Genomic DNA, 21,961 nt, shown 5'->3' with positions numbered 1-21,961 from the left:
ATGGTGTGCCCCATCCATAGGTAGGAAACAATCATCATGCCAGGTTTGGTCATGATCGGCTCAGTAGCTTGAGCTGTAGGAGAGTTGTACACACAAACACACACACTAACGCTACTACTTTATATATATATATATATATATATATATATATATATATATATATATAACTACTTAATTTACTCACATAAAATTAATATACGAAAGTATAGATTTATGCGTAAACTTTAAGTATTTACTTCAAAAGTGCTCAATACGTAGGTAGAGCTAGTTAGTAAGTTATAAAATGTATATGGCGATTAAGCTACACTGAATATTCTGCGTTTCATCCACTCTAGGATGTGTAAGCCTGAAGAATCCTAGAGTGGATGAAACGCGGAATATTCAGTATATCTTAATCGCGATATATATATATATATATATATATATATATATATAAAGTAAAGGTGAAAAGATGCACCTGGAGAAAATGAAAATGTTGTGGAAATAAAAATCTGAATAATGTAAATAAAATCATGTTGTTATGATGCAACAGAATGCCGTCGTGCATGGGCAAAGTGACGTCACGGTAAGGAAAAAGAAAAAGACTTTATAGAATGTGTGAACAGACAAACGAGAACATTTGAGAGAATGGAGTTCAAAGAGAAGCAGCACGATTACGTATTATTCAGGAAAGTACCCGGAAACAAATGCTCTTGTTATAACAAAAAGGAGTCGGGTTATTACTTGTCCTATGTTCCTTGCGACGTACTATGCTACAACGTGTTGGGTCCCGGGTGTGTACATGTTAACGCGTGTGTAAACGTGTGTAACGTTACAATAAAAAATAAGCCAATTTTGTGAAACATCACCGCTGTAACGATTTGTTGAGAATCTGATCCTAATCAGTGGCGTTTTTATTTGGCGAGCTGAGGCTTTGATTCTGTGTAGTCCTAGGAGGTCCGTGTTGTTAAAAAAGAAAATGTTAATATTTAGACCTGATTAATATTTTACATATTAATAATATAATATATAAAAAATAGCGGAAGGAGATTTTGCCCTTTCACTTCCGTCTACTTTTACTGTTCTCATCGACATCGGAGAGAAAAAAAACGAGATCATTTTTCTGTATTGATCGTTCTGTCATCTATTACTCTCCCATTTTGAAAAGTGGTTAATGTGCATTCGATTCTAAAGAAAGAAAGAGACATAGATCGATAGAGATGAAAACAAAAGACAGTGTGGTTTATATGTTTAATAATGTCACCATTTCGTTGATGGTTAAAAGATAGATGATGTAAATAGCGTACCAATCTATATATTACAAGCTTTGTGTCGGATATCATTATATATATATATATATATATATATATATATATATATATATATATATATATATATATATATATATATACTAGCAAATGTACCCGTCGTTGACTGGGTTCAAAAACAGCCTACAGAAAATGGACTCTGACTTATGAAAGTATGACAGGTTATGAAAAGGAAGGGTTGTAAAGAGATAGCTTCGAATTTGGGGGTATCAAAACCAAAGCAAAATATGATGAAAGTAAAAATAAAATACATAAACCCCATAATTTATTATACCATACCTGTTCACACTGAAACACTTATCACAATATTCTGTGAATCGATATTAAAAAACCTTGTTAAACTTTGTGACATATTTCCATTCTATGGAGGTCAGGCACGAACGAACACCCCATAATTTTATCATACCATATTTCTTCAAACTGAAACATAATTATCAAAGTATACTTACGCAGATAGATATGAAAAGTCTTTATTAAAGTTTGTGCCTATTTCCATTCTATGGAGGCCAGGCGCGAATGCGGATCCCACAATTTTATTATACCATCCCTATTTAAATTAAAACATACTTATAAAAGTATTGTTATGTACATCTATATCAAAAACACTTGTAAACTTTTTTTTTTAATTTTTAAATTTTTTATTTCCATACTTTGTGGAGCAAGCGCGTACGCAGACCCCACAATTTTAATGAATCATCATTATGCCAGATCAAGCATACCCATTCCTGTGTCTCGATACATCTTCTATCATTATATGTGATCGGTTTTCTGTAATAGTCAACCATATAGGAGCCTATTCGTGACCAGACACACACACAGACCTTCAGCTTTATATATATATATATATATATATATATATATATATATATATATATATATATATATATAATCACCTATTTCTTAACCCTATTCCCTTTGATATATTTGTTATCGAGTAAGTTCTATGAGTTACTTGTAGTTTCATTAAATACTTTTGCAATCAAAATCCGATCCCGCATTTTCTAAATTCTACCCTCTGATGAGAAGGAAAGTATTTCTTCGAAACTCCGTGGATTAAAGACTATCCACTTATTTTGTGCTTCCTTTTTAAAATTAAATATGTTGTTAACTCTTTTTCAAAGTGTTTTTTAACATGTCTTATTAACTACTTGTGCTTTTTATATATATATATATATATATATATATATATATATATGTATATATATATATATATATATATATATATATATATATATATTAAATGAAATAAAAATTGATGTTTTTTTTCCTTCACTTCTATTCGTGACGTCATCAGAAGTAGTAACATTTTGGAATCATTAAAAGTTTAGAATAAAATATTTCAAATCAGTTTAAAAACAACCGTACGCCAAATATTTAATGTTTTTGAATTCTTGTAAATGATATAAATAATGCGCCAACCTACGTTTTAATCGCTTGATCTAAACTTACGGACTTTAGACTCGTCAACAATGGACTCCACGCGGAAGCTAAACTTATGTGAGCCAATCAGTTAGTGCACCCTATTTTGTTTTATTTAGAAGCGAAATATTGACTCTCATATGAACAGAACACTGAGTACATGTGATATATTTTAGAAATCAAGAGGTTATACATTCAAGATAAAATATACACACAGTATGGTAAAAAGCAGAGCAGTTGACACCAAGAGTTACTATTGCAAGACCCATTGGTGCTTCTGCACTATCGAAATGAAATTTTGTAGTCGATAAATTGAGTTTTGAGATAAAAAAAAAAAACAATTGTTTCACTTGATTTTTTTTGTCATTTCTAATAAATTACAATGTTAGCTTCCAAATTATGCCGTCGAAATTACCCGAATATTACTGAATTATTAAAAAAAAAAACTATAATCGTGTTAGAAGTTGAAAAATTGCGGCCATCTTGTTTTAAAAAATAAATCGAAACGGAAAATTACCTCCCTTTGAACTCTTCTGTGTCTTACATAAGCAAATATGGTTGTGTTTTTTTTTTTTAATTCTATTTTCTATTTTCTTTGATAAATAATTTTTTATCATATCGATTTTCGTAATTTTTTGATGTAATCATCTTAAAAATACGAGGAATACGCAGATATTGTTTTCGTGTGAAGTTCAGTATTATGATTTGTGAAATTTCGTTCTGATAGTGTAGAAGCGCCGACTCATTTATATAAGTTCATACATTATCGAACAAACAGAATTTTAACAAATTTCACAATTTTTAAGAGCGTCCCAACAACTCACAAACCAATGTTAATGAATATGTGTATGAATTTCATCGTTTCTTTAGAGTAATTATACACTAAGCAGTACTATTTTTTAGCCTGTTAAAAGCGGGAAAAAGTTATAGCCCGTTGACTTAGATTGAGTGCTATATACCAAATTTATGGTTGAATATGGTAAAATTTACGCTCATACTGTGGTTCAAACAGATACAATACTTAGGTCGCTGCACTTCGTCATAACAAAGGTCAATACAAAATTTCAGCCAGATCTGCTCAGTAGTTTCCGAGAAAAAGTGTAACAGATAGACAGACAGATAAACTAAGAGAAAATATAATACAGATTATTTTAATAGATTCTAAAAAAAAATTATTTGGTGTCCTATTTATCAGACACTGTGATCTAATGCGTTAAGTGTAGATATATAATTGCCTCGATATATAAATAATAATAACGAATATGGCATAATCACGTTGACACGCTGGTTCCCGCTGGATCACTGAAGTTAAGCAACATTGAACCTGGTCAGTACTAAATGGGTGACTATTTAAGACTTCCAGGTGCTGTATGTGCTCTCCGCTTATCTCGGCATTGTTACCAGTTGTTCTGGACTTCTCCTTGCCGGTTAGGGATTTTTATCCTCGACCCCTCCCCCGCCCCATCCCAAAAGTTCAACCGAGATTAGACCATTCTTGTAATGATCTGGATTCTGTTGAGTTGATAGTGGTGTAATGCTGTTCCTGTGCAGTTCTAGGAGGTCCACCCTCTCAGGCCTTTGCCTTCTCCCTTTGAGAAAAGGGTTAGTTAATTGCTGATCGCCTGAGGCACCCTTACCAAAGAATGCCAAGGGGAGCTGTCCAGGCACTTTTTACAGGTAAGGTGACTTTTCAATCCCACTTTCCGACCCAGGTGTCTAAGTTCTTGCAGCGGAATAGAACTAAACATATCCAATATATAAATAGGTTCATGAAACAAATAAGTCTTGATGGTGTGGATGCTGTTTCGAAAGTAGTCAATCAAGATGAGTATTTATAATGATGTTTTGAAAAAAGAAAGAGGTGAGATGAGTATATAGATTATTTAAAAATGGATTTATGCGGCTTAACTGCTCACCCATTAAGGCACGTGGATCTTTAATCTTCTCACCAATCTGAGTCACCTTAATAAGGTCGATGACCTGATTTTTTGCCAGATTTTAACGGCGGAGGAAGGGGGAATCAGTCTGTTACCTGTCTGACCTTTACACCTGAACTACCAACCTAGAGGAGTTTATGAAAGAAAGCGATATTTATTGAAAATGCGAAATTACAAGAGAAGCAGCATAAATCTATAAAAGTAAAATATATATATTCATAAGTATAATATATTCTCCCACTTCATTACCGTATATTCCCTTAAGATTGTTGCCCTATATCCCTTTATGTAAAGTTAGGTGTGCGTGTGTGTGTATATATATATATATATATATATATATATATATATATATATATATTCAGTGTAGCTTAATCGCCATATACATTTTTTAACTTACTAACTAGCTCTACCTACGTATTGAGCACTTTTGAAGTAAATACTTAAAGTTTACGCATAAATCTATACTTTCGTATATTAATTTTATGTGAGTAAATTAAGCAATTATATATATATATATATATATATATATATATATATATATATATATATATATATATATACTTGTTTATTGTTATATAAACATGCTCACATCCCGCTGCTACAAACAGCCACTTGTTTCAATCAAACAACAGATATCATCAGGCAGCGACTTGACTATTCAAATGTTCAATGAATAAACTGCCTGATGATATCTGTTGTTTGATATGACAACAATACTCCATATATGGGCGAATGGTGGCCTTATAGAGGTACAAGATACTTTCGGGTGTTAGTAGTTATTTTTATATATATATATATATATATATATATATATATATATATATATATATATATATATATCAGGTCAATGCTAAAGATTTTTGCCCGCTTATCAACCACTGCGATTTATTTTATGCATATTTCTATTACTTAAACATACCAACCTGATTAATTTATAACTTTTCCTGTCAGATTATAAAACCATCATTCAATTTAATTTTCTAATCGTTTTTTTTTTTTTTTGATGGGGCCGGGGTATCCTACTGGATGCCAGACATTCACCCACTATTTTAGTCACTCCAACCAAAACATCTTTTTAAGAATTCTAACCATTCCTTTGGGTGCAATTGTTTTTATTTCTCTTGCACTTGATTCACCGGGTATATTCGATAGGTAGTATATTAAGTTCTTTTTCATGAGTTCAGTTGCTCCTATAATTACTGGAACCATAGAGATCTTCTTAAGGTTTCAGTTTCTTTCCATGTCGTAAGGCCTTAGTATTTTGTCATCTTCTCCCTCTCAGGTTTTTTAGGACCGGCATTGTTAGGGTCACTTATTTCAACTAGGGTTGCTACTTTCTTCTGCTTGTCCCATACAGCTATATCAGGCTTAACAGCTTCGTTTTCTAGGTACATTGCTGTAAGAATTTCATAATCATAGTGGATGGTTTATGACTTATTTCCAACTGCTGTTTATGCTATATGCTTCCAAGATTTGCTACTACACTGGATATTCAGGATTTTCCAGTAGAGATATTTACACACTCCATTGAGTTGTATTGTATAGTAGCCGTCCTCCAGCAGAACTTTACAAGTAGATGTTAGGTGGTTCATACTCTCTATTTCTGTGTGGCAGAACCTGCATTTGTTATCACTGAGAGCTGAGAGTGAGACCATTCATCTTTTTGGCCCTGTCGGTGGGGCATTAGAATACGCCGACTGCCCCCCTGCAGAGGGTAAATGTCCCTCAATGGGGGTCCTGGATATGACCTTAAACTATATCCAGTGGTGAGGCCCCAGCTTGTGGGCTTTGGGGAGTGTGGAGCCACCCTTTAATTACCATTGCTCCCAGGTCCACTCTGACCCGGAGTGATAGTACCTGTTAGGGTCCCAACTATGGGTTGAATAGAAACCGATGTGAAAACAACAAATATATTCTATTAAAAAAAATTTTCTTCAAAATCTTTGGATTCAGCATTAAATAACCCGAAAAGGGTTGATATGCCGTAAAACAACCATTCATCTTTTTAAAAGCATTGGTCATCAAGCCTTGATCTTGGGCAGCCATTATCATTCTCTCTTGATCATAGTGTAACGATCCCTCTTTTCAGCCAGTCTATCGAGACTTCTTTGTCTATATATTACTGTGATAGTTCATCCAGAAAATACTTGGCTCATTGTTGGCTGGCCCATTCTTCCAGCTTTTTGAAGTAGAAGTTCTTTGTGTATTTTTGTTGACTCTTCTGTGCTATTTCTGTTGCACGCTTGTTTTTCGTTTCTATGTCTTTGTAAAGCAGTTTTATTCTCACCCTTGTTGACCCGAAAACGTACCTTCCTTAGTGAACAGAAACGGGGGCCATTTTCCATCGTGGTAATGCTCATCCACACAGCACTATTGATAGTAAAGATCTTCTAGGAGAGTTTGGTAGGGAAATCTTGCCTCATTCTGCATATTCTCCTAACCTAGTTCCCTCGGATTATTATTTATTTATTTATTTATTTTATTTTTTTTTTTCTTTTTGAAGATTACAAAACCATTTAGACGCCCCTCCACGGATTAATGAACTATCTCATGACGTCACTTCCTCTAGTGACGTCACTCCCGATATTGAGACCGGTGCCCAGCAGTCTGATTGGCACGCGACCAAGCTGGACGTGTGCAAACGCCCTACCGTTGAGCAATGGTATTCTCAACTCGACTTTGCCTGTAATTTATGTGAATACATGTTTCATTCCTGCAAATCCTGTGTTCCTTCGTTTATTACCATTTAATCCCATAACACTTAGATTAGCATCACAAGAAGAGATTGAAGTTAGATAAACACCTAAAGAAGTTTTGCAAGTAAGACATTTATAAACTCGCTAACAGATGGAATAAAGTTATAGAGATCAAAAATCGTTATTTGTTATGAATAAAAATTTTCAAAAACAGTTTTTCATTTTCAAGATGAAACTTTAAATCGACAACAAAGCTTTGCAGAAGTTGCATCCAAATTTTCATTTTATTGCTATTCATGCTCCAGTCTCCCCCAACAGGATCTAATTTACATACTCTGTCCATTGTTTCTATCAACATGTGATAAAGAAATGCATCCCTGACATCATATTTTTTTTCCTTGATTAGTGAACTTACTTGGCAATTGATAAACATGGTTGCCACCTCAAGCCAGCTACATCAGTTTCCTGCACAGGGAATATATAAGTTGATGGATCACTATGCAGGAAATTTCTGGTACCTGAGCTCTCTATTTCCATCTAAAAGAGTTACTCCTTTGGCAGAGTGCAAACCTAGGACTTTGGTTAACCACTTAATATCTTTACCAATTAATCCACTGTTGTGACAATGTAGGTCTTGAATCCCTCGTCACCAATGTTATGGAAATGTAAGTCTCAAATCCCTCGTCACCAGTGTTGTGGAAATGTAAGTTTCGAATCCCTCGTCGCCAATGTTATAGAAATGCAAGTCTCAAATCCCTCGTCACCAATGTTATTGAAATGCAAGTCTCGAATCCCTCATCACCAATGTTCTGGCTTTGCAGACCAGTAATAATCAAGAAAACCCCAATGGTATAGTTAACAAAAAGTGTATTAACAAAAGTATGTTACAGAAGTACACCTCATGATTCTGGGGCCATAACTGCCACGAATTGCTGCCACAACGCTTAGAAGTAACTGTATTTATTGTGTCAGGGTAAATCCATTGATTCCTGAAAAAGAGTAGATCAGCTGAACCCATCACACCCATGATGTGAAAAGCGTTCATAAACATGCATAGCAGAACCAGTCATTGGCATCTGCTGACGTCGCACTATCGATATCTTCATCTTGGGACGTTAGCATTGTAATGACAAATTTCTAACAAACAGCGTCACATTTAGACCGAAACCCAGAGCTGCTTACCTTTGATGATCATTGTTTGAAAGGGTCGTAACGCTTCGTTGATGTAAATTTTAAGTAAAAATTTCTCAGATCTAGAAGCGATAAATCGGTGCCTTATCACCTGCCATTCGCTGAGTATCTGCATGCATACCTCTGTTTATCATGTCTTTTACGCTCAGGCTTTATTGTCGATAAGTTGCCAGCAAACAATAATCATAATCTTGTGCTTCTAGGTGAAACATTTGCTTTGAATATCATAACAATTATTAATATCGTTATTGAGGAATGGTATCCATTACCCCAACCTGTTGTGTGGATCCAGAAATAGTAGCAGCATGTGGCTTTTATGGTGTGATAATAATACATACAAAAATGATAAGGTCAGTAATTTAAGAAGGGGCCTGTCGAAAGAGGTGGGGGGGAGTAGTGGTAAAGAAAGAGAGAGAGAGAGAATAAAAAAGAGACCAGAGAGCAAAAAAGGTTTTAATGCGTTTGTAATAGTCTTTGGTAACTAGAGGGAAAGTGATGGGCGGCAGAGCTTGAAAGAAATTGAAAACAAAAGTGCATAATGGGGGGGGGGGTGAAGGAGAGGGTAGAGGTAAGAAAGAAAGAGGAGGAGTGGGCTGTAATGTATTTTTGTAGATAAGGAAGAAGGGGAGAGGAGAAAAAAGAAAGAAAATAAAAAAGAAAAAGATTGGTGGTTTGTTTTGTTTTTGTTTTTGTTTTTTTTTTTGTTTTACGGCATATCAACCTTTTTTCGGGTTATTTAATGTGGAATCCAGTAATTTTGGGGAAAAAAAAAGGTTTTACGCTTCAAGTTCTTTATATCTACAAATATTTATTCATGGTGTTTGGTTTGATTCTGTGATTTTACGGCATATCAACCCTTTTCGGGTTCAGCCATTTTGGTAAAAGTTATTATGCTTCAAGTTCATTTATATCTTCAAATATCCATTCGTGGTGTTTGGTTTGTTTTTAGTTTGTTTTTGTTTTTTATTTATTTATTTCTTTTTTTTTAAAGAGGAAAATTGTTGCTTTTGTTTTTGACTTTGTAGAACATGATTGAGTTCTGTAAAAGGGAAAAGAAAAAAGAAAGAGAGTGAAACGAGAAAGGAGTACAGGTTAAAAAGAGAGTAATAAGTAGAAAAGAGGAAAAAGTGAAAAACAAAGAGAGACGTGTTGGTACAGGAGAGAAAAAGAGGAGGTTAAGAGGAGTAATTTGCATGTTGATATGGATGAAGGAAGAAAGAGCGAAACAGTGATGAAGAGTTTCGGGAGAGAGATAGCAATTGTTGATATAGATGAGAAGAAGAAAGAAAATCGGTGAAATAAATAGAAACAGAAGATGTAAGGAATCGGGTTAGGTTAGGTTGACACATCGGTTCTTGCCAGATCACCGAAGTTAAGCAACGGTGAGCCTGGCTAGTACCAGTAGTAGAGAAACGGATAGAGAATTGTAGAGAGATCGAAGTTTTAATATAAAGACGTTGCACACATTTTTTGATCTTGTTCATTTAATTCAATCATTTCAATAATAGTTTTTAGTCACGTGCAAGCAACTCTATAAGTCGGTCAGTCTGTCCGTAACACTTTTGTGCTTGGCCTTTTTGGTTAAGATCAAAGGTCTGTTGTTAATAGATCCTGTTCTTAGCTTTTTAAGCTTTTCTTGGCCTTTTGGCCAAGATCAATTTTTTTTAATTTTATATTGAAAATTTTTTTAATTGTAATTTTTTCTTTAAACGGAATAAATTAAATATGAAGATCAAAGTGTAGTATCTGTTCTTGCTACATGCTGTACTTATGTTTGTAACTTTGTGATATAAAGTGGGGGATCATCTTTCTGCATTAATTTAACGTAAAATGATCACCCACTTTACAACCAGTCAGTCTCAAAGCCGTTCAAGTCATTCTTCAGATCATTCAAGTTGTTTTTGAAGGATTCCAGTCATTTTTTAAGCATTCAAGTCATTCTTAAGGTCATTCAATTCATCTTTAAGTTCATTAAAGTCATTCTAAGTCATTTACTTTTTATTTATTTAAGTCATTTCAGCCCATTTTTCGGTCATTTTAGTTTATCTTTAAGAATTTCATATCAATCCTACATTCACGCATTCATTCATTACACGAGAGCACGCGACTAATGGCTATCCGCCTTGTTATGATTCAAGTTATTAATATCCTCATACGGCACAATCACGTTAACACACCGGGGCTCGCCAGATCACCGAAGTTAAGCAACATTGAGCCTGGCTAGTACCAGATGGGTGATCATTTAAGAAGGTGAGGCGCTGTATGTACCGCGACTTAAATATCAGGTTGGGAAACTGGCGCGGTCTATCCTTCTCTCGAGGGTGGATGGGCCTCCCTTAAGCTGTGATAGGCAACCCATCTAGTGATAGCGTCACAATAAAAAAAATACCCTTGATAGCCCTGACAAAGCATCAAGTATTCAGCTACGGACAAGATTTGAATTACACTAGTGTAGTATCTGTTCTTCAGATGCTGCACTTCCATTTCTTGTTCTTTTTCGGTGGAGGAGAAATCCTTCACGACTGAGACAATTTTTATTTTTGTAACTTTTCTTCACGTTAAAAAACGACCCTGGTGTCTAACTCTGTCCCGTGGGGAGGCATAGTAAATAGGTACACTACAAACTCGTGTAGTGAGTTCAATCTCGGCTGTGGCCGCATGTTACGTAACGTTTTAGGTTAGAAAGAAAGAAAGAAAATAAATGAAAGAAAAAAAATAAATCCTCAACCGCACTTCTAACAAAACATTGTTTAAGTTCAAGACAGCCGGAAGTGATGATATGTACCGGAACTGGATATATTTGTTTGAAGAAGCCGAATGGTGTTAGTTACAAATTGAGAAATAAAATCTAATAAGTTGCCTTAAAGAACAGTTGTTCCTAGTCATAGTTGATAACATGCTTAAGCTTTAGGCTTTCAGCGTATCTTTTGACGCCTCACCCAAACTGATGTGCCTGACCGTTTTTATGACTTACACCAGCCAATCATATTCTTGTGTGGAGGAAACCGGATGTAATCATATTCATTACATCAAAAGATATAGAGAGAAATATAGAAAGATATAAAGGAAAGATTATGGTAGATGAAGTTAGTTGGTTGGTTGGTTGTTTTTGTTTTACGGCATATCAACCCTTTTCAGGTTATTTAATGCCGAATCCGGTGATTTTGAAGAAAATTTTTTTAATAGAATATATTTGTTTTTTGCAAGTCAGTTTCTATTTAACCAATAGTTGGGACCCTAACAGGTACTACCACTCCGGGTTAGAGTGGACCTGGGAGCAATGGCAATTAAAGGGTGGCTCCACACTCCCCAGAGCCCGCAAGCTGGGGCCTCACCATCGGATATAGTTTAAGGTCATATCCAGGACCCCCATTGAAGGACTTTTACCCTTTGCAGGGGGGCAGTCGGCGTATTCTAATGCCCCACCGACAGGATCAGTAGATGAAGTAGAGAGAGTGAGAAAGAGAGAGAAAAGGTAAAGGAGTAAAAACAAAGAGAGAAAGAAAGAAAAAAAAAAGAAAGGAAAAAAGAGAAAGAAAGAGAAAAGAGAGAAAGAAAGATATATAAAGAAAAGGAAAGAAAGAGTATAAAGTTATATATCTCGATCACAGCTAACAGTATGGAGAGTGAAACGGAATATATTGGGTTGCCGTTCGGTAGGAATGGTTTCAGAAATAATGGTGCAACTTAAAAACGTTTTTTTCATTAAAAATGTGTTTTTTTTAAACAGATTTCACATATTTTGTAATGTAAACAATTTAATTAAAGACTTAATAAAAAAAAAGTTATTGAAAACAATTCATTACTTGGTTTTCTTTTAATATTGTAAGACATAACAACCCTTTTTGCCTGATTTAAAACACAATCATAACACCAATGGAACACATTACCACTGTATTGCTTCCCAGCAGACTACAACATAGGCGTCTTCAAATTCAATGTAAACAAATACTTGTCATAAACTGTCCCATAAGTAATCAAATTTTTTTCTTCCCATTACTTATTTTAAATCCTCTCATAATATTCATCATTCAACTGATAATTCATCCATCTCATTAACCCTTATCCTCGAGCAGCTTATGGCCTTCATAATTAAAGTCAAAATCGTTCAAATGACTATAAAAAAATAATTGTCTTTCTTTAAATGCTTTCAACCTAAAAATTCATTCATTCAAGTGGTATCCTGTCTGCTAAAAGCATTGATGGTTATGACTCTCCATCTATATCTCTCCCTTGAGGTACTCATGAATTCATTGTTGCTCATTATTTAGAACCCCATTCACACAGTTTCTCGAAAAGGCTTTGATGTACTGCCATAGCTTTCTTTGCAGTTGTACAGACAGCTGACTGCAGTTTCTTTCTGTCCGAGCAATGCACATACTGGGCGATTGTCCTGAACATTGTACCCAAAGGAATCATCTGCTCGGCACAACGAGACATGAAACCATGACCAGAATTATCTCTAATTGCTTCAATTCCTTTTTATGACCTCACGTTACCCTAATTGGGGGACTGAAGTGGGTCCTCGTCCTTGACCAAGGGTGCCCCATAGACTAACGGCAGGAAGGAGAGAGTATATGGTATATGGTATAAGGTGTATATCTCGATCTCAGCTAATAATATTGAGAGTGAAACGAAATATGTTGGGTTGCCGTTCAGTAGGAATGGTTTCATAAATAATGGTGCAACTTAAAAACGTTTTCTTTTTTATTAAGTTTTGGTTTTTCAGAGAATTTTTTAATGTCTCTCTCAGGCTGTTTTGCCCGTTCGTATTTATTTTCACCAAAACTGTAATTCTGACGCGTGCAAAATTATTTAATCCTTGTCTTGGTGAGCCTTTCGTTGTGATTGGTGGAGATATTTGAATGTTTCATGATTCAATTCAAGTTAGCCAATCAAATGACGCACTCGTGATAAATACGTTGAACTACACAGATTAAAACAAACGCTCAACCTGTTAAACTACTTTGATGCCAAGAAATGGATCATGATAGTAATTATAATTAAATATTGGCAGATCAGAAATAAGATTAACACAACTAAAACGTTTGTATAAATATACTTAAAGAATATACGTCCAGGGCGGGTAAGACGAATTACCAAAACATAACAATATTTCACTCTTGTTTTAATTTTCTTATCACTTTGTTTTTCCTGGGGGTAGTGCATTCTACCGGATGCCAAACATTCTCATATTAGTTTTCTTGCTCCAACCGAGAGATCTCTTTAAGATTCTTACCGTCACTTTAAGGTTTTTTTTTTTTACAAGGTTGTCACCACTTATCAAGGCCCGGAAGCCACTCAGGGATAAGGGTTATTGTAAGTACAGTACGGTAGTGTGGATATTTAAAGTGTCTACTTAAGGGGACGGTTCATCAGGAATTTGTTTACGTTGGACTTGAAGTCATCCAAGTTGTAGTCAGGAAGGAAGCAGACAGACGGAACAGAATTCCACAGGCGTGCAGTTCTAAGAAAGAAGCTTTGTTCATGGAATCTACGTATTGATTTAGGCATAGATAAAGAGTGGGGAAAGTTTTTGACAATGGATCCAGCTAGACGAGTGTTTTTTGTAAAAGATTGGCGAGGGGGGGGAACCAGAGATTGGAGTTCAGACGAGCACCTGCCATGGAAGTAACGATAAAACAAAGATAGGCTCGCAACGTCTCTTCTGTGGGAGAGAGGTTGCAGGGAAGAGAAAAGGGCATGCCCCACTAAGCCACGAAGTGCTATTGTTTGTATTTCTTTTGCACTTGGTTCACCGGGTATATTCGCCAGAGAGTTTTTGAAATTCTTTTTCATCAGCCCGGTTGCTCCTATAATGACTTGTATGATTGATACCTTCTTAAGATTCGAGTTTCTTTTCATTCCCTACTCCTATGTCCCCTTGTGAAAATTAAAATCGACATATAATCTTACAGTAATCTCATTAGAAAAAAAATAAATTGATAGCATGCTTACGACTTGTTCTATTTGCTAACAATCACTCCCCCACCCATCGCCTATCATCTTTTCATAACGTCTTTTAAGGGCAGCTCATTCATGCAAAAAAAGCAGAACCGGCTTTTCGAGGATGTACAAAACACCAGATAAGACTATCAATTTGATTGAAAAAGCAACGAAAACGCAGAGACTTAAACTGACAGCTGAAGCACAATAAATAATTGAGATAAAAATACGAAGAGATATTTTCCAAGTAAATTCACTATTACTACTAATGTTCATCACAGCTATGATGCCTCTTAGCTATATACTAAGGAAATGCCAAGCCGGACACAAGTTTACTAATACAAACGAAAGAATGAACCACCTAATGTATATGGACGACCTGAAACTTTTCGCAAGAAACAAAATGAAAGTTAATAAACATGAGGACTTTCAGCCAGAATATACGAATGGAATTCGGAATGAAAAAGTGCACATTGTTAGTTATAAGAAGGGGAAAACTGGAGGCAGCAGAAGGTGTGGAACTACCCAACCAAGGGAAGATGAGGACACTAGGCGAACATGACACTGGAGTTCTAGAAGCAGGAACCATCAAATGAACAGAGAGTTCTGGAAGCAGAAACCATCGAATTAACAGAAATGAGAGATAAAATTGGGGAAAAATACCTAAGAGGAACAAAAAAAAACTCATAGAAATAAAATTATATTGTAGCAATCTAATAAAAGGCATAAACTCATGGGCAGTATCTCTAGTAAGAAAGGCTGGACCAAAAAAAAAAACCCAAAAAACTGAGGCATCTCGACCCAAAGATCTGGAAACTTATGATCATGCACAATGCGTTACATTTAAAGGATGATGCTGGCCGACTCTACATGAAAAGAGTAGCCAGAAAAAAAATGACTGGTTAGTATAGAAGACTGTGTGAATAACAACAAAAAAAAAACTTAGAAAAATGCATAATGCAACAATGAACAAGACAGAATGGAGAGGCAAGGAATAAGACAAGAAAAGAAAAACAGCTACCTGGACTATTCGTAAGGATGACAAAAAATGAGACTCACAAAAACAATTGGACATGGCTATGAAAAGGACACCTAAATAGAGAAACTGAATCACTAATGATAATGAAAAGATAACAAGATTAGACCCAACTATATCACAGCAAAGATGAAGAAGACAAAAGAAAACAGAAAATGCAAGCTCTGTGTACAAAAGGACAAAACGATAAACCACATAATGAGAGAATGCAGCAAAATAGTCCCCCCCAAAAAAATATAAGAATAGACATATCCAGATGGAGAAAGCAGTACACTGGGAACTATGCAAACAACTGCATCTTGAACACCTTGACAAATGGTACAACCGGAAATCACAAAATCATACAGAGCTACAACGTACAAACAGATAAACACATCCAAGCAAGGAGACCAGATGATATAATAGTTAACAAGAAGGAAAAGTCCTGTTGTTAGTGAATAATCTCTGATGATGACGTATGTGAGTACTCCTAGTTAGGACAAATAATAATAATAATAATAATAATAATAATAATAATAATAATAATAATAATAATAATAATAATTGCTTTAAATGAAATTGTAATAATCGTGAATAAATCAGAGAGTTTAATTGATCAGGTGATTCGATTTGTAATGTTGTCACGGGGAAATAAATATTGGCTCAAAAATGACGTTTATTTTGGTTTGGTTGTTTTTGTTTGGTTTGTTTTACGGCATATCAACCTTTTTCGGGGTATTTTATGCCAAATCCAAAGATTTTGAAGAAAAGTGTTTTAATAGAATATACAGGATGACCCCCCCCCCCAAAAAAAAAGAAACGGGCTCCAACTCTAATTAGGCCCCGTTTCTTAGTGTTTTTCCGAATGAAATGAAACTTTGGTCATAACTAGTTTATTATATTCAAAACATCACATTAAAACAAAGGTCTTTGGCCGTTTTTTCTCCGTTCTACAGCATATGTTCTTGATGGCCTCCATTAAGCTTTTGTTTTTTTGGGGTCACCCTGTATTTGTTGTTTTCAAGTCGGTTTCTATTTCACCCATAGTTGGGATCCTAACAGGTACTACCACTCCGGGTCAGAGTGGACCTGAGAGCAATGGTAATTAAAGGGTGGCTCCACATTCCCCAAAGCCCGCAAGCTGGGGGCTCACCACTGGATAGAGTTTAAGGTCATATCCAGGACCACGTTTATTTTGGAATTTTTAATTTAAGAATAAAATAAATTATTTAAGTATGAATTATTGTTTGAAAAGATCGAATTAAACTCCGATTTTCAAAACTTTAAAAAATAAAAACATAATTGTATTTCATAAAAAATTTAGACGAAAACAAAAGAAATGGATGATATAGTCTAATATTCCTTGTAGTATAAAAAAGAGATGACTAATTATAAAAAAAATCGAATTATTTTTTTTACACTTAAAAATTAACCATTTTTTTTTTTTAATTAAAATTTTAAAAATTAAAGAAATAATTTTTGTGCGCAATCAAAATAAAAACAATAAGAAAGATTTTAGTGCAATTAAAACAAGCCAAAAAGAAAATGTCTGCCAACAATTACATCATCGATTTTTATGCCCTTAAAAAAAGTAAATAAAAAATTTTATTTCAGAAATAAAATACAATTTGACACAAATAATTAACTTTATCAAAAAAATCTGAATAAAAATAAACGGGCTAGGATCAAAGTGTAGAATCTGTTCTTTAGATGCTGAACTACACTTTTTTGGTTTCGGTTAATAAAGGAAAAATCCTTCATAACTGATACATTTTTTATTTTTGTTACTAAGCAGAGAACCCCTTTTGGGGGAGCTGCCCCCCCCCCCACATTAAAAACCGACCTCATGTCTAACTCTGTCCTCTTGGGGAGGCAAGTAAAAAAAAAAAAAAAAAAAAAAAAGAAATCAGGGAGATAGATTGAGCAAAGAAATATAATTCAGCGGAGTCTTCAAATTAACGAATACCGTTTATTTCTGAGGACTTTCAAACCCGGAACTGGGTTGGATGACTATATATGCTGCATCGTTGATATCTTAATTGTGGTGAATCAGTAAGGGTTCAAAAGAAAGACATAAATCTGTATTTAGTGAAAACGAAATATATTGAAAGAAAAAAGATAAACACAACAAATGTGGTTATACGTCAGTCCGACTGCCAAGTGTACATAATACCGAGATACATATTCTTCCGGTCTTTATAGAAAGAGAAAGAGTTCATTGTTATCCGTGAGGTGGACATCACAACATACATATCTCCTACATTTTCACAAAATAATTATTTTTAGAGATAAGGAAATGAGTAAAAAAAGCAGGAAGATGCCTGGAGAAACCATACTCACTTGGGGTCTTTGGGGTGCTTATGCACTTATGTTATCATGCTATTTTTTAATAGTATTTTCAAGTAAAATTCAAATTTTACAATATCTTTTTTTTTTATTAAATTCTTAGGTGAAAGTACAGAATGATTACAAAACCTCTCCATGTTAAGAATGGCTTTCTAAATAATAAGGTTATTATTTCAGCACGGTAACATAAGTGCATAAGTACTGTCTTTTGTTTAATTTGGACTTTCATAGTTGAAAGAGATTAGATTTGTTTAGGAAAAACGTGTTTTTCTTTTCTTTATTGCACAAACGGTCGCGTGGGCCTCAAGATAGAAAATTCTTCATTTCAGTTGTTTTTGCCTTTCGCTATTCACATTCCTAACTTTTAATCAAAGCAATTCAGAATTTAATGTTCCACTTAATTAACTGCGGCATACAAATTGATGCAATGGAGTTCAAAAGAATAATCAATTATGAATTAGAATAATTTTATTTACTGCCTAAAAAAGTAAGGACTACAAGAGTTCAATTTTTTGCGACGAGCATGCGCAGAAACACTTTCTATGTCAATGTCTTAGTCGGGCCGACCTACTGCGAAATGAGTTCATCCAAGGGCTATAAAAAGCCGTTAGCAGAGTCATTCAGAGAGTAACTACCAAGGTTCCTCTGGTAACATATCGTGTTGAATCAATGGAGGTGTTTGGGTTAGAATCAACAGAATTGTTTGGGATTGTGTTGTGTCGAAGCGACAGAAGTGTTCGGATTTGAATTGATAGAGTCGTTTGGGATCATGTTGTTTCAAATCGATGGAGGTGTTCAGGATCGTGTCGGGTCACGTGGACAAAATTGTTTGGAACCGTGCTGGAGCGTGTTGACGGAATTGTTCGGGGCTGTGTTGAGTCGTATTATACGACATAATTTAGTTTCTGTTTATCATCCAGTTGATTGACAGTTGTAGCAGTCATGCTGCCACGTGTGATAACCTTTTTTTCTTCTTTTGTCTCTCTTCCCTGGTGAAGCAACATTTTTTTTATGGGAATTGCCCTAGACAAGGCATGAATCCATTTGTAATCCCAAAAGTAAAACTAACGGAATTTCTCTGCACTAACACTATAATTCACACCAACAAATCTCATCTTCAATGTTTTCTCTCAACTCGCTGTCCTCCCCAATTCATTTCTCTTAAAGCCGCTATTCCTCTCATATGCAAATAAATGCAACATATAAAAAGAATATAAAAGAATATTAAAAAAATATATAAAAAACATATAAAAAACATATAAAACGAATATATAGCTAACAACGCAAGTTATTTTCCTTCTTCTTCTTCTTCTTCTTCTTCTTCTTCTTCTTTCCACGATTCCCACGCTTGACAGGTCAAACAGATGCGCTGACACTTTTGTAAGTAATTTCTTCTTTTACACCACTTCATGTAAGGGACTAGAAAAAGATACCACTTTATGGTCAAAAACTAGCCAATATTAAATGTTATATGGATTCTGATCCAGAAAAACAGCAATTATTCCCCCTTTGACAGAAACATTACTCATGTAACATGAGGATTAAGAAACAAAATAAAGAAAATGAGACTTGTAGCAGTTACAGAGAACTATTTTCAATGGCGCCTCCTTCTGAGTTTTCCGGCCGCAGGCTAACCTATCAGTTAACAAGGCGCATTGATTCATCTGCTCCCTAAAGAAAAGAAAGAACATCAGTCAGTTAAGACTGGATCTTCAGTCAAGGAACACCTCTTCTCTCGTCTCTGTCCACTGGACATCTTGATTTAGCATCGACGGCCTCCACTGGAGACAACTGCTATTAGCTGGAGACGACACAGGACTGACCGACCGACGGATGACGACCTCAAAAAGAACTTTCTATGCCTTTTTCCCTTTTCTCAGTCCGACCTGTCAGTTACTGCTACCAATAAATATTCTAAGTTAATTAATTAGTTAATTAATTAGTTAATTAATTAGTTAAAAATTGTTATGTTGTTTATTTGTGCTGTGTTCATTAAATATATTTTATTAGGAAAGTAAAACAATTTATGAGGCTGACGTTTACTTCCTACTCCCCATGTTATTGGGTACTCGTCAGTAACCCTATTTCAGGAATGACCCCCCCCTTCCTTAGAGTTACCAGGTAATTTTACAATATCACATTTTTACCTTATGGGACCTAATTCATCCACACCTTTTTTTGGTATGCATACTGATTAACTAGTTATTGATTCCATCCTGGTTTACCCCAAATTTGATTCTGCCTCTTTTTTTTTTATTGATGATTTTTTTTGATATTTATCCATTTATTTGTAAACTGTTATCCTCATCTTCATAGCTGCTGTTTCACCACGTTTCGGTCAACTCATCCTCTGGCCTTCTTCAGGTGATTAACTGCGGTGGGATAGGAATGCGGAATTTCATAACTGTATCTCCCAGTAATTACTGCCTTCCATAGTTGTTGTTCTCTCACCACATTTTGGCTAACTACTCCTCTGGCCTGCTTTGGGTAGGATTGAAACCACTATCTTCAGACAATGCCCACCTGGAACCGTAGAGATTCAACACCTCTATTCACTATGCCACTGCGTCCCAAAAGAGAAAAAATTATCTATCTATATATATATATATATATATATATATATATATATATATATATATATATATATATATATATATATATATACCTTATACTTATTTAATCCTTATTCATCATTCAAGGTTATGGATCCCATTCTATTTTTTTATTCCATTCGTTCTTATCAATTGGGATTGGCAAATATCGGGTATTCTTAGCTACGAAAGGGAGATAATCCCGCTCGTTATTAATCTTTTAAAATTTAGTTAAAATTATGGAAACCCAAGATTGCTGTAGACACTTACAACAGTTAAAGGGAGACAACCAGGGCCGTTTGATGTTTCTAGTTTGGTAAACCCTAAAATGCATCTATGATTTATTAATTAATTAAAAACAGATACAGAAAAGGCTAAGCTAACTTATTCAACAAATTAAGATTTTAAAGTATATTTTTATTCTTGAAGCTTATTATATACCCAAGGGTTTAACCTACGTCTGCCATCCATCCATAATTTGCTGGGGTTATTCATGGCTCCAGAACCAAAATTACAATTCGTGAATTGGGTTCTTGGATACCTAAATAAAATAATATATATCCCATTAATAATTAATAAAACCAGTCTATAGCTCCAAGTGTGTTTTACTCCGATAAAGTGGTGTTTACCCTTGCATTTTTGAATTAAATCATTTAGAACAAGAGTAATTTTAACAATCATGGATTTTTCAAGTTTCAATAAGCTTCAACAACAGGAAAATCAAAGCGTTGTAGGAAGACAATGTAACTGCAGAATACCTGGCAATTGTCCATTGGGTGGTGAATGCCTAACCTTAGAAATAGTGTATAAATGCGAGATTAAGACCGATAGTACTAAGAAGATATATCTTGGGGCCACTGATTGCGTTTTTAAGGAAAGATATAGAAACCACATAGTATCCTTTAAAAAGGAACCTGAGACGGAAACTAATAGAGAAGGTGTTAATGATAGCAGGGGGGATGGTACAAGAATCAACATTAGAAATAAAAGGAGGAATACAACTGCATTAGGGGATTGGGTTAGAGAACTTAATAGAAACAATAAAGATTTTGAATTGAAATAGTCAGTAGTGGATAGTGGGAGTAAGTATAGCCCTGGGAAATCAAAAAGGTGCAATCTATGTCTATTTGAAGCCTTCTACATAGTGAATTCTAAAGAAGAAATATTAAATAAAAGGCTGAATGCTATACAGGGATGTCTTCACTGGAATAGATTTTTGCTATCACATCTTAAATGTAACTGAGGTAAAAACTTTATATATATATATATATATATATATATATATATATATATATATATATATATATATATATTCGTTTTTACAAACACCAAGACTTCAAACAATGGATTGATAGTAGTAAATAGTGTATTTCATCGTTGAACGATTACTGAATTATATAAACCCAGTAAAATTCGGAATACTACAAATAAGACTATATATATATATATATATATATATATATATATATATATATATATATATATATAATGATGATTTTTTTATTTTGTTTTC

At 34.6% G+C, this 21,961-nt stretch overlaps 1 protein-coding gene across 2 annotated transcripts in view; it reads right to left on the bottom strand.

Annotated features, from left to right (window-relative positions):
* Positions 1-21,961, bottom strand: part of LOC145258156 (synaptotagmin-1-like) — a 228,960-nt gene that overhangs the window by 148,470 nt on the left and 58,529 nt on the right. The gene's annotated exons all lie outside the window — the stretch shown is intronic.

The sequence above is a fragment of the Euprymna scolopes genome, chromosome 33 (assembly GCF_053919585.1).
Source record: "Euprymna scolopes isolate OS-2025 chromosome 33, ASM5391958v1, whole genome shotgun sequence".
NCBI lineage: Eukaryota > Metazoa > Mollusca > Cephalopoda > Sepiida > Sepiolidae > Euprymna > Euprymna scolopes.
Note: the sequence above shows the minus strand (reverse complement) of the source record. Positions and strands in the feature narration are given on the sequence as shown.